Source organism: Giraffa tippelskirchi, chromosome 13, assembly GCF_054371585.1.
Source record: "Giraffa tippelskirchi isolate mGirTip1 chromosome 13, T2T-mGirTip1v1.2.pri, whole genome shotgun sequence".
NCBI lineage: Eukaryota > Metazoa > Chordata > Mammalia > Artiodactyla > Giraffidae > Giraffa > Giraffa tippelskirchi.
In genome coordinates, this window is record NC_137287.1 from 46,307,352 (window position 1) to 46,321,542 (window position 14,191).

At 41.7% G+C, this 14,191-nt stretch overlaps 1 long non-coding RNA gene across 1 annotated transcript; it reads right to left on the reverse strand.

Moving 5' to 3' along the window:
* Positions 1–9,199: 9,199 nt before the first annotated feature.
* LOC145533440 (uncharacterized) lies at positions 9,200–10,844 on the reverse strand. Its single transcript, XR_014074061.1, has 3 exons — positions 10,661–10,844; positions 9,584–9,788; positions 9,200–9,341 (listed from the first exon to the last, which is right to left on the reverse strand). It is a non-coding gene; the product is annotated as an uncharacterized LOC145533440 (long non-coding RNA).
* Between the last annotated feature and the right edge of the window lie 3,347 nt (positions 10,845–14,191).

Below are 14,191 nucleotides of genomic sequence, written 5' to 3' on the forward strand. Positions count from 1 at the left end.
ACAAAGGTCCATCTATTCAAGGCTATGGTTTTTCCAGTAGTCATGTGTGCATGTCAGAGCTGGACTATAAAGATTGCTGAACACCGAAGAATTGTTGCTTTTGAACTGTGGTGTTGGAGAAGACTTTTGAGAGTCCCTTGGACTGCAAGGAGATCCAAGCAGTCCATCGTAAAGGAGATCAGTCCTGAGTATTCATTGGAAGGCTGAAACTCCAATACTTTGGCCACCTGATGCAAAGAACTGAGTCATTTGAAAAGACCCTGATGCTGGGAAGGATTGAAAGTGGGAGGAGAAGAGGACAACAGAAGATGAGATGGTTGGATGGCATCACTGATTCAATGGACATGAGTTTGGCTACACTCTGGGAGTTGGTGATGAACAGGGAGGCCTGGCATGCTGCAGACCATGGGGTCACAAAGAGTTGGACACAACTGAATGACTGAACCGAACTGATGATAGATATATATTTCCTTTTTTAAAGGAATTGCCCACACTTTTCTAGAGTGGCTATATCATTTTATATCCCCACCAGCGACATGTGGGAGATCCAGTTTCTCCGCATCCTTACCAGCATTTAAATTATTATCTTTAATTTTAACTTTTCTAATAGGTGTGTTGTGATGTGTCATCGTGGTCATCATTTTAATTTCTCTAGTGCCTAGTGATGTGGAACAGTTTGTCATATGCTTATTTGCCTTTCCTATGTCCTCTTCAGTGGAACGTCTTGTCATATTTTTCACCTTTAGTTTGTATTCTTTACTTTCACTTTTGCCTAGTTAATTACCTCAATGTTTTTAGCTTCTTCTTAAAAGAGCTTAAGATAGTTTTCCCACTTCAGTATCTACAGGCTGTGATTTCTGCTAGTGATGCCTGATTCTTCCCACATGTCTCCAGAGTGCCTCTGCTTTCGTACCCCTTTATGTTATTCATTCTCTTTATTCTGCCTGGAAAGCCACTTTCTAAACTCTTTGCCTCCTTTGTACTATGGTTACTGATGGAACTTCAAAGCTCTCGTGGACTCAGATCAAATGGCAGCTCTTTCAGGAACCGTTGAATTTTCCTACCAAATGAGCATAAGTGTGCATCCCTTAAATTTGCACAATACTTTTAAAGATATTTCTAAGTGGTATCCTGGTGAATACTGTTGGCACCATGGCCATACGGCACTTGGCGTTTTTTTCCACTCTGACTTTGTGACAGCAGCCACTGCTCCCTATCTTTCTCTGCCCAGGGGCATTCTCTGGCTTTCAGAAGCTACTCTGACTGAGCAGACTTTCTGAGAGTCATCTGTAATCAATGGGGAATAAACACCCCAGCTTCTTCACCTCTGACTTGAGATTACCCAGAATCCCCAAGTGGGATTAAGTCCCCATTGCCCACGGTGGTAACTGGCTTGAAAACACATCTCTCTTACTGACTGCCTTTCCTGTCTCTTTGCTAATGATATTTTCTGAGTTCCCTTTCTGCATAAACTCAAATAATTGCCTCCAGTTCTGCTTTGGGGGACCCCCTAAGTAGGCAGCATGTGTTACTTTATGCTGCCACACTCATGGTCTTTCCTACTAAACTGACAACTTTTTGCAGGAAGGAAACTAGAAAGAGAGAGAGAAAATAAGAGGATAACATGGTAAAGAGAACAGTAAGTTAAAAGGCCATGATGCCAACATATTCTTGGTGGGTTCAAGGAAGAATAAGCTATCAGTCGGGCTGCAGTGAAGGGAGCAAGGATAAGCATGGCTGGAGTTGGAGATGAGCTCGGGTAGCGATGGTCTGACTTTCCCTTTCTTCAGAGACGAAATGAGAGAAAAGATGAGGACAAGCGGCTGAAGGGAGTTTTATGGACGAATGGCTTTGGAAATGTAATATTTCTCATTAATATCATCAGTGTCTGCATCTTTAATATATCATCAGTGCACACAGGCTATTTCTCCTGGTATTTTAAAGTTATTAATGCACATAATCAAACTAATTAGAAAACTTAGGATATTCTTGTTAAATGGAAAATTGGATATGTGAACAAGGTTCCAGGTTATATATTTGTTGATTAAACAGATATGAAGGCAGCACACATTTTTGGGTTAGGTATGATGGTGAGGTTAAAATGACAGTCTGTGAATTGGGCAGGGACACTAGCCATTTTCAAGCTGGATGTACTGGCCATTGAATTTGGGTTAGGCTATTTATGCTACATTCTCAGGTTATTAATCTCAAAAATGAAACCACCTGAATCTTGACATACATCCTTCCCAAACCAGGGGATAAGAGCATTAATACCAACCAGCTGTATCTGTGACCAGAAGCCATGAACCTTTTCCACAGAGCTGAAAAATAGATTTCATTCTTGACCTGAGACACTACCATTTATCTAAGAATTGATCCTAGTCTGTAAGAATCAGTGACTTTGAGGAGAAGAACGTTCTCTGGAGACCAAGCTGGGCGGTAACCAAATCCATTTCGTTTGTGTTTGAAGGTAGGCTTTCAGGTTTTAAGTTTTACAATGAACATGAAAAGATGCCTGACATCACTAATCACTGGTGACATGCAAATCAAACAACAATGAGATACCACCTCACACCTGTAAGAATGGCTGTTATCAAAAGGGCAAGAGATAACAAATGCCTGTGAAGACCTGGAGAATAGGGAACCATGGTGCATAGTTGGTGCAGTCACTATGGAAAACAGCATGGAAGTCTTTCAAACAGTTAAACATAGACCTACCATAAGATCCAGCTGTTCCTCTTCTGGATATATATATATTTAAAGAAATGATGTCAGGCCTCAAAGAGATATCTGCACTCCCATGTTCACTGCAGAGTGACTTACATTAATCAAGACATGTAAACAGCTTAACTGTCCACTGATAGATGAATGGATCTATCTACCTTTTTATTTATCTGGATTCATGTATATAATGGAATATTACTTAGCCCCAAAAGAAGGAAATCCTGCCATGGTAATAAGATGGGGGAACCCTGAGGGCATTATGCTGTGTGAAATAAGGCATAGAAAGACAAATATTATATGATGTCACTTATATGTGGAATCTTAAAGCACTGAACTCATAAACAGAGAATAGAATGGTGGTTGCCAGAGACTAGAGGCTGGGGAAATGGGGAGATTTTGGTCAGTTATAAGTTTAGTTATAAGTTCTAAGGATCTAAAGTACAGTGGCTTTAGATGACTGTATAGTATCATAAAGTATATGGTGACTACAGTTAACAGTTGTTGTTGTTATTTAGTCACTAATATGGTTCCAACATTTTTGCAACCCTGTGGACTATAACCCACCAGGCTCTCCTGTCCATGGTATTTCCCAGGCAAGGACTGGGTTGGCATTTCCTTCTCTTCAGTGCAGTTTGTTCGCTCAGTCATGTCCAGATATTTGTGCCTCCATGGACTGCAGCACGCCAAGTTTCCCTGTCCTCCACCAACACCCAGAGCCTGCTCACTCATGTCCATCAAGTCAGTGATGCCATCTAACCATCTCATTCTCTGTCATCACTTTCCCTCCTTCATTTAGTCTTTCCCAGTATCAGGGACGTTTCCAATGAGTCCTATCTTCGCATTAGGTGGCCAAAGTACTGGAGCTTCATCGTTAACATCAGTCTTTCCAATGAATATTCAGGACTGATTTCCTCTAAGATTGACCGGTTTGATCTCCTTGCAGTCCAAGGGACTCTCAAGAGTCTTCTCCAACAAAACAGTTTGAAAGCATCAATTCTTCAGCATTCAGCCTTCTTTATGGTCCAACTCTCACATCTGTACATGACTACTGGAAAAACCATAGGTTTGACTAGATGGACCTTTGTCAGCAAAGTAATGTCTCTGCTTTTTAATATGCTGTCTAGGTTTGTCATAGCTATTCTTCCAAGGAGCAAGCACCTTTTAATTTCATGGCTGCAATTATCATGTGCAGTGATTTTAGAGCCCAAGAAAATAAAGTCTGTCACTGTTTCAATTGTTTCCCCATTTATCTGCCATGAAGTAATGGGACCAGATGCCATGATCTTCGTTTTCTGAATGTTGAGTTTTAAGCCCACTTTTTCACTCTCCTCTTTCACTTTGATCAAGAGGCTCTTTAGTTCCTCTTCACTTTCTGCCATCAGGGTTGTGTCATCTGCATATCTGAGGTTATTGATATTTCTCCCAGCAATCTTGATCCCAGCTTGTGCTTCATCCAACCTGGCATTTTACATGATGTACTCTGCCTCTAAGTTAAATAAGCAAGGTGACTATATACAGCCTTGACGTACTCCTTTCCCAATTTGAAACCAGTATGTTGTTCCATATCTGGTTCTAACTGCTGCTTCTTGACCTACTTACTGATTTCTCGGGAGGGAGGTAAGGTGGTCTGGTATTCCATCTCTTTAAGAATTTTCCACAGTGATTTTGTGATCCACACAGTTAAAGGCTTTAGTGTAGTCAATGAAGCAAAAGTAGATGTTTCTCTGGAATTATCTTGCTTTTTCTATGATTCAGCAGATGTTGGCAACTTGATCTCTTGTTCCTCTGCCTTTTTTGGATCCAGCTTGAACATCTGCAAGTTCTCTGTTCATGTACTGTTGAAGCCTAGCTTCAGGAATTTTGAGCATTACTTTCCTAGCGTGTGAGATGAGTGCAATTATGCAGTAATTTGAACATTCTTTGGCATTGGCTTTCTTTGAGATTGGAATGAAAACTGACCTTTTCTAGTCCTTGGCCAATGCTGAGTTTTCCAAATTTGCTGGCATATTGAGTGCAGCGCTTTCACAACATCATCTTAGAATTTGAGAGCTCAGCTAGAATTCCATCACCTCCACTAGGTTTGTTGTGATGCTTCCTAAGGCCCTCTTGACTTCGTATTCCAGGGTGTCTGGCTCTAGGTGAGTGATCACATCATCATGGTTATCTGGGTCATGAAGATCTTTTTTGCATAGTTCTTTGTATTCTTGCCACCTCTTCTTAATGTCTTCTTCTTCTGTTAGGTCCATACTGTCTCTTTTATTGTGTCCATCTTTTCATGAAATATGCCCTTGTTGTCTCTAATTTTCTTGAAGAGATCTCTAGTCTTTCATATTCTATTGTTTTCCTGTGTTTCTTTGCATTGATAACTTAGGAAGGCTTTCTTATCTTTCCTTGCTATTCTTTGGAACTCTGCACTCAGATGGGTATATCTTTCCTCTTCTCCTTTGCCTTTTGGTTCTTTTCTCAGCTATTTGTAAGGCCTCCTCAGACAACCATTTTGCCTTTTTGAATTTCTTTTTCTTCGGGATGGTTTTGATCACTGCCTCCTGTACAATGTTACATCCATAGTTCTCCAGGGACTCTGTCAGATCTAATCCCTTGAATCTATTTGCCATTTCCGTTGTATAATTGTAAGGGATTTGATTTAGGTCCTACCTGAATGGTCTAGAGGTTTTCCATACTTTCTTCAGTTTACATCTGAATTTTGCAATAAAGAGTTCATGATCTGAGCCACAGTCAACTCCCAGTCTTGTTTTTGCTGACTGTATAGAGCTTCTCCATCTTTGGCTGCAAAGAATATAATCAATCTGATTTCCATCAACCATCTCGTGATGTCCATGTGTAGAGTTGTCTCTGTGTTGTTGGAAGAGGGAGTTTGCTATGATCAGTGCATTCTTTTATCAAAATTCTGTTAGCCTTTGCCCGCTTCATTTTTCACTCCAAGGACAAGCTTGTCTGTTACTCCAGGTATCTCTTGACTGCCTCTTTTTTTTTTTTTTTATAAATTTATTTATTTTAGTTGGGGGCTAATTACTTTACAATATTGTAATAGTTTTTGCCATACATTGACATGAATCAGCCATGGGTTTACATGTGTTCTCCTTCCTGGACCCCCCATCCACCTCCCTCCCCATCCCATCCCTCTGGGTCATCCCATTGACCCGGCCCTGAGCCCTTGTCTCATGCATCGAACATGGAATGGTGTTCTGTTTCACATATGATAATATACATGTTTCAATGCTATTCTCTCAGAACATCCCACCCTCACCTTCTCCCTCAGAGTCCATAAAATTGTTCTATGCATCTGTGTCTCTTATTCTGTCTCGCATATAGGGTTATCGTTACCATCTTTCAAATTCCATATATATGCGTTAATATACTGTATTGTTTTTCTTTCTGGCTTACTTCACTCTGTATAATGGGCTCCAGTTTCATCCATCTCAGTAGAACCGATTCAAATGTATATTTTTTAATGGCTGAGTAATATTCCATTGTGTATAAGTACCACAGCTTCCTTATCCATTCGTCTACTGATGGACATCTAGGTTGCTTCCATGTCCTGGCTATTGTAAACAGTGCTGCGATGAACATTGGGGTACACGCGTCTCTTTCAATTCTGGTTTCCTCGGTGTATGTGCCCAGCAGTGGGATTGCTGGGTCATATGGCAGTTCTATTCCCAGTTTTTTAAGGAATCTCCACACTGTTCTCCATAGTGGCTGTACTAGTTTGCATTCCCACCAACAGTGTAAGAGAGTTCCCTTTTCTCCACACCCTCTCCAGCATTTATTGCTCGTAGACTTTTGGATAGCAGCCATTCTGACTGGTGTGAAATGATACCTCATTGTGGTTTTGATTTGCATTTCTCTAATAATGAGTGATGTTGAGCATCTTTTCATGTGTTTGTTAGCCATCTGTATGTGTATGGAAATATAAGAAACCTCGAATAGCCAAAGCAATCTTTAGGAAGAAGAATGGAACTAGAGGAATCAACCTGCCTGACTTCAGGCTCTACTACAAAGCCACAGTCATCAAGACAGTATGGTACTGGCACAAAGATAGAAATATAGATCAATGGAACAAAATAGAAAGCCCAGAGATAAACCCACGCACATATGGACACCTTATCTTTGACAAAGGAGGCAAGAATATACAATGGAGAAAAGACAATCTCTTTAACAAGTGGTGCTGGGAAAACTGGTCAACCACTTGTAAAAGAATGAAACTAGAACACTTCCTAACACCGTACACAAAAATAAACTCAAAATGGATTAAAGATCTAAACGTAAGACCAGAGACTATAAAACTCCTAGAGGAAAACATAGGCAAAACACTCTCCGACATAAATCACAGCAGGATCCTCCATGACCCACCTCCCAGAATATTGGAAATAAAAGCAAAAATAAACAAATGGGACCTAATTAAAATTAAAAGCTTTTGCACAACAAAGGAAACTATAAGCAAGGTGAAAAGACAGCCTTCAGAATGGGAGAAAATAATAGCAAACGAAGCAACAGACAAACAATTAATCTCAAAAATATACAAGCAACTTCTGCAGCTGAATTCCAGAAAAATAAACGACCCAATCAAAAAATGGGCCAAAGAACTAAACAGACATTTCTTGACTGCCTCTTGACTGAAATCTTCTGAATTCTAGTCCCCTGTTTTGAAAAGGATATCTTTTTTTGGTGTAAGGTCCAGATGATCTTGTAGATCTTCATAGAACTTTTCAACTCCAGCTTCTTCAGCATTACTGGTTGGGACATAGACTTGAATTACTGTGATATTGAATGATTTGTCTTAGAAATGAACAGAGATCATTCTGTCATTTCTGAATTTGCACACAAGTACTGCATTTCAGACTCTTTTGTGGACTATGAAGGCTACTCCATTTCTTCTAAGGGATTCTTGCCCAAGGTAGTAGATATAATAGTCATCTGAATTAAGTTTGCCCATTGTAGTCCATTTTAGTTCACTGATTCCTAAAATGTTGATGTTCACTCTTGCCATCTTCTGTTTGACCACTTCCAACTGACCGTGATTCATGGACCTAATGTTCCAGGTTCCTATGCAGTATTGTTCTTTAGAACATCTGACTTTTTACTTCCATCACCAGTCACATCCACAACAGGGCATTGTTTTCACTTTGACTCAGCCTCTTCATTGTTTCTGGAGCTATTTCTCCACTCTTCTCCAGTAGCATATTGGGCATCTACCAACCTGGGGAGTTCATGTTTCAGTGCCCTATCATTTTGCCTTTTCATACTGTTCATGGGATTCTCAAGGCAAGAATACTGAAGTGGTTTACCATTCCCTTCTTCAGTGGGCCATGTTTTGTCAGAACTCTTTACCATGACCTGTCCATCTTGGGTGGCCCTACATTGGCATGTCTCATAATTTCATTGAGTTAGACAAGATTGTGATCCAAGTGATCAATTTGGTCAGTTTTCTGTGATTGTATTTTTCATTCTTTCTGTCCTCTGATGGATAAGAATAAAAGGCTTGTGGAAGCTTCCTGATGGGAGGGACTGGCTGTGGGGGAATTTGGATCTTGCTCTGATGGGCAAGACCATGACTAGCAAATCTTTAATCCAATTTTCTGTTGATGGATGGGGACATGTTCCCTCCCTGTAGTTTGGCCTGAGGTCAAATTATGGTAGAGGTAATGGCAGAAATGGCGACTTCCTCTAAAAGGACTTATGCCAGCATGCCACGGTTCCCTGGACTGTTGTGTTCAGTGCCCCTTACCCCATAGCAGGCCACTGTCAACCCACACCTCCACCAGAGACTCCTGGACACTCACAGGCAAGTCTAGCTCAATCTCCTGTTGGGTCACTGCTCCTCTCTCCTGGGTCCTGGTGCACACGGGTTTTGTTTGTGCCCCCCAGGAGTCTGTCTCCCCAGTTCTGTGGAAGATCTACAATCAAATTACACTGGCCTTCAAAGTCAAATTCCCTGGGGTTCTTAATCCTTTTGCTGGATCCCCAGGTTGGGGAATCTGTTGTGGGTTCTGCAACTTTTGCAGCAGTGTGAGAACTTCTTTGGTATAATTGTTCTCCTTCTCTAATAGTTAACAATACTATACAATATACTTGAAAGGTGCTGTAAGAATCGAGCTTTAATGTTCTTACCGTAACAACAACAACAAAATAGTGAATTATGTGAAGGGTGTGTTAATTGACCTTATTGTAGTAAACATGTCACAATATATACATGTATCAAATTATCACATTGTACACCTTAAACTCATGCAGTGTTATATATGAATCATATCTCAATAAAGCCCGGGCAGAGAAAAGTTATGCCATGAACAGGGAAAAGAAATATAAATACCCATTTTGACATCTTCCTTATATGCATTTTCAAGGATAAAATATTTTAGGAGAGATAATTGTTTACATTATAGTAGCTTTCTCTTAATTATGTACCTTTGTTTGGTAATCTGTTATCATTCTACAAATTACCCCCCAAATGTAGTGGTTTAGGACAATGGAAGAATTTACTTGGGACAGAGCTCAATAGAGAATAGCTGTCTCTGCCTCACTCGGTTTGTGCTGTAAACGGGGCTGGATGCTGGAATCATCTTGAGATCCACTCCCACATGTGTCTTGCTGAGAAGCTGAAACAGATGGGGCTGGTAAGACCAGGGCTCCTGGGGCAGGGCTGTCTCTTTCAGTGGGAGATGTCCACGTGGTCTCCCCTGTGTTGTAGCTTCAGTGTGGTTGAACTTCTTACATATGGCAGAGTGTTGTCAGCACACATCCCAAAGGATTGCATCAGACAAAGCCATACTGCCGTTTATAACCTAGTCTCAGAAATCACACATCACATCCACCAAAGTCTATTGACCAAGACACTTACAAGCTTTGCTCAAGTTCGAGGGAGGAGACACAGCTGGAGGAGTGTCAGTGTCACGTTGTAGGAAGACTCTCTATCTTTGGAAAACAGTGTCAGAGTATCTTGCCTTTCCTGATATGTGCTGAACTGCAGACCTGTGAGTTCTCTCCCTAACAGGCAAATAACTCACAGCCTTCAAGATCTGCATCTGGCTCCTTGAACAGAACAACTGGAAACAATAAAAGGATGAAGAAAACACTCATATTACATACCATGCCCAACATTTTTATACCTGACATCAGACTGAATCAATTGAATCAAATTTTCTTCATCTGCTGAAATATATAGAATTCCTACCTCAGGGTAGTTACAGTGATAAAAAGAGATAGTTCAAGTAAACCCTGGACAGAAGGCCTGCCTGTATAGTTACAGGTTTTAGAGGGGAGTGTTAATGATGGATGGAGATAGAAATTAATAGCAGTAAAAGAGATGAAGTATTTTTTAAATTGTCTGTTTTGAATCGTCTCTATAGATTTCCTTCTGTGTGGTTCCTCTAAATTGCACAATAAATGAGATTCCTTTAGTTTTATGCCATTCAAGTTCAAGAACATTACTGCTGAGTATTAGTGTGTATATTTGAAGAATGCACATGGATTTGAATTAAACAGAACCAATCAAGTGGCCTCTTAAAAGAATACCTCAGTTCTGTTCTTGGTTCAGCTACTAAATCACTGTGGAACTTGGCACTGGTACACCTTGTGTTAGGGACAATGATTACATTGCTTTAGGGTTGCCCCTTTCTACTGCAGAAGATCTATGAGTTAGCATTTGGAGTGAAACCTACAAACACTGAGTGGGAGGCAACAGCTCTCAGAAAGGAGGCTGCTACCCTTCTGTGAGCTGATTGGGGGTTCCCAGATTCTCTCCTTCCATCAGGGCCCCAGACTCCCTCCTTCCATCAGGGCCCCAGACTCCCTCCTTCCATCAGGGCCCCAGACTCCCTCCTCCCATCAGGGCCCCAGACTCCCTCCTCCCATCAGGAACCCAGACTGTCTCCTTCCATCAGAGCCCCAGACTCTCTCCTTCCATGGAATCCCCCACATCCCTTGCTTTCCAGGCTCCTCCTTTATCATGGTACTCCAAGCTCTCCCACAGCCACTTTACAGTTCTCTTCAACTATTCATTTGCTCTTCCTTTCTCACTCTGCCATTCATTGAAACCTTGTAGATTCTCCAAGGGCAAGTAATGTGTGCTCCTCTTTAGTAATTCTTACATCACTGCATATACTTTTAACCCCCACCACCGCCTGGACACTGTTCTTGGTCTAAAACGTCACAATGAGCCGCAGAAGCGCTGTGTTTCAGGCTGGCTCCCCCACAAGCATACCTGGAGATCTGGATTCACGTGCATGGAGCATGTTTCTGAGGTAATAGCGAGACCCAGCAGTACCTGGGTGGGACACTGAGGCAGTAAAAGAGGAGCCACCAAGAGGGACATTTTCCAGCAGGTTCTACGCTATGGACAAGTAGAGCTTGATCCCGTTGGGGAGCCCTGGGAAGCAGTGCGGGGTATGCTCCTCAGAGTGAGCCCACCCAAGGGGGAAGGCCTGGCCTGTCTGCCCTCCCATCTGCTCCTATCAGCTCCTGGGCCTCTCTGCAGTCCCACAGCTGGAGAGAGCTCTCAGGCAAATACTTGTGTGTGGTAAACGGTGGTTCATTGTGGACTAGAATAATGGGGCAAAGGGATGTATTCATTCTGTAGGGCTACTGTAACAAAATATCACACAGTAGGTTGCTTAGACAAGGAGAAATGAATTGTCTCACAGTTCTGGAGGTGGGAAGTCCTAAATCAAAGTGTAGTCCACCTCTGAAACTGAGGAGGAATCCATCCTCGCCTCTTTCTGCATCTAGTGGGCTGCTGGCAATCATCGACTTTCCTCAGCCTGTAGGTGCATCACTCCAGTCCTGTGTCCACACCTGTCTGCTCCATGTCCACCTGTCCACACCACGTCTTCATTCTGTCTTCCCTCTGTGCACATCTATCTCTGTGTATACATCTCCCCTTTTTATGAGGACTCCCTTTGGATTAGGGTCCACTCCAATGACTTCATTTTTCCTCGATCATCTTGATAAAGTGCCTACTTCCAAAGAAGGATACGTTCTGAAGTACCAGGGGTTAGGATGTCAGCAAATATTTCTGGGGAGACAGATGAATGACAAGGGACAAAAGCACAGTACTAGCAACTCAGCAGTGGCCACAAGACTAAAAAATGTCAGTTTTCATTCCAATCCCAAAGAAAGGCAATGGAAAAGAATGCTCAAACAACCGCACAATTGCACTCATCTCACACACTAGTGGGAGAAGACAATGGCAACCCACTCCAGTACTCTTGCCTGGAAAATCCCATGGATGGAGGAGCCTGGTAGGCTACAGTCCAGGGGATCACAAAGAGTTGGACACGACTGAGCGACTTCACTCTCACTTTTCACTTTCATGCATCGGAGAAGGAAATGGCAATCCACTCCAGTGTTCTTGCCTGGAGAATCTCACGGATGATGGAGCCTGGTGGGCTGCCATCTATGGGGTCGCACAGAGTCATACACGACCGAAGCGACTTAGCAGCAGCAGCAGCACACACTAGTAAAGTAATGCTGAAAATTCTCCAAGCCAGGCTTCAGCAATATGTGAACCGTGAACTTCCAGATGTTCAAGCTAGTTTTAGAAAAGGCAGAGGAACCAGAGATCAAATTGCCAACATCCACTGGATCATCGAAAAAGCAAGAGAGTTTCAGAAAAACATCTATTTCTGCTTTATTGACTAGGCCAAAGCCTTTGACTGTGTGGATCCCAATAAACTGTGGAAAATTCTGAAGGAGACGAGAATACCAGACCACCTGACCTGTCTCTTGAGAAACCTGTATGCAGGTCAGGAAGCAACAGTTAGAACTGGACATGGAAGAACAGACTGGTTCCAAATAGGAAAAGGAGTACATCAAGGCTATATATTGTCACCCTGCTTATTTAACTTATATTCAGAGTACATCATGAGAAACGCTGGGCTGGAGGAAGCACAAGCTGGAATCAAGATTGCCAGGAGAAATATCAATAACCTCAGATATGCAGATGACACCACCCTTATGGCAGAAAGCGAAGAAGAACTAAAGAGCCTCTTGATGAAAGTGAAAGAGGAGAGTGAAAAAGTTGGCTTAAAGCTCAGCATTCAGAAAACTAAGATCATGGCATCTGGTCCCATCACTTCATGGGAAATAGATGGGGAAACAGTGCAAACAGTGGCGGGCTTTATTTTGGGGGGTTCCAAAATCACTGCTGATAGTGATTGAAGCCATGAAATTAAAAGATGCTTACTCCTTGGAAGGAAAGTTATGACCAACCTAGAAAGTGTATTAAACAGCAGAGACATTACTTTGCCAACAAAGGTCCATCTAGTCAAGGCTGTGGTTTTTCCAGTAGTCATGTGTGAATGTGAGAGTTGGACTATAAAGAAAGCTGAGCACCAAATAATTAATGTTTTTGAACTGTGGTGTTGGAGAAGACTCTTGAGAGTCCCTTGGACTGCAAGGAGATCCATCCAGTCCATTCTAAAGGAGATCAGTCCTGGGTGTTCATTGGAAGGACTGATGTTGAAGCTGAGACTCCAATACTTTGGCCACCTGATGCGAATTGCTGACTCATTTGAAAAGACCCTGATGATGGGAAAGATTGAGAGCAGGAGGAGAAGGGGAGGACAGAAGATGAGATAGTTGGATGGTGTCACTGACTCAATGGACATGGGTTTGGGTGGACTCCTGGTGTTGGTGATGGACAGGGTGGCCTTTCGTGCTGTGGTGCATGGGGTCGCAGAGTCAGACACGACTGAGAGACTGAACTGAACTGAGCATCATCTGATGTAGTATCTGCTTGAAAGAGCCTATACTCTAGTGGGAGAAGACTAATAATAAAGAAAATATGTAAGTACAACATATAAGATACAGATGATCATAAGTGCAGTGGAGAAAAATGTAGAAAGGAAATAGGGTATTTCTTTGTGATTCCTAAAGCCTTAGCACAGTTCTACACACAGAGTCGGAGTTAAATAAATGTTTTTGTCATGGCTAAATGGAGAGAGCATAACAATTCACATTGTCCTTCACTGGATATGTAATATCTATCAGTGATCATCCAGTTAGTGCACTGGGTCTTTGTGGGTCTTTTGTGTTTCTTGTTATTTTAATGGTTTATTTATTTACTCCCTAAGGATGTTTAGCATCTCCATATGTTGAAATGTTGAGATCAGTAAAATGATCAATTACAAGTTAATTGTAATCTCCCTGGAGAATTATTTTGTGGAAGAAGGGTTAACATTTTGATATCTTTGTTGATAAAAGTGCCTCCAAAAAAAACAAAAAAGTGATTTTATAATGTGTTAGCCTGAAAATGGAATGTCAACATGAGAATGTTTCCTAGCTTACCTAAAATGGTCACAGTGATACAGTGAACCTCGCATGAGGCTTTCATTTGGTCTATTTAATTTTCCTATTATTTTTAATGCATTTCCTTAGCGACTCAGAAATGGACATTCTAAGCACTGAAGGTATAATTGTATAAAAATGCACTGGCTTTGTTTCAGTTTCA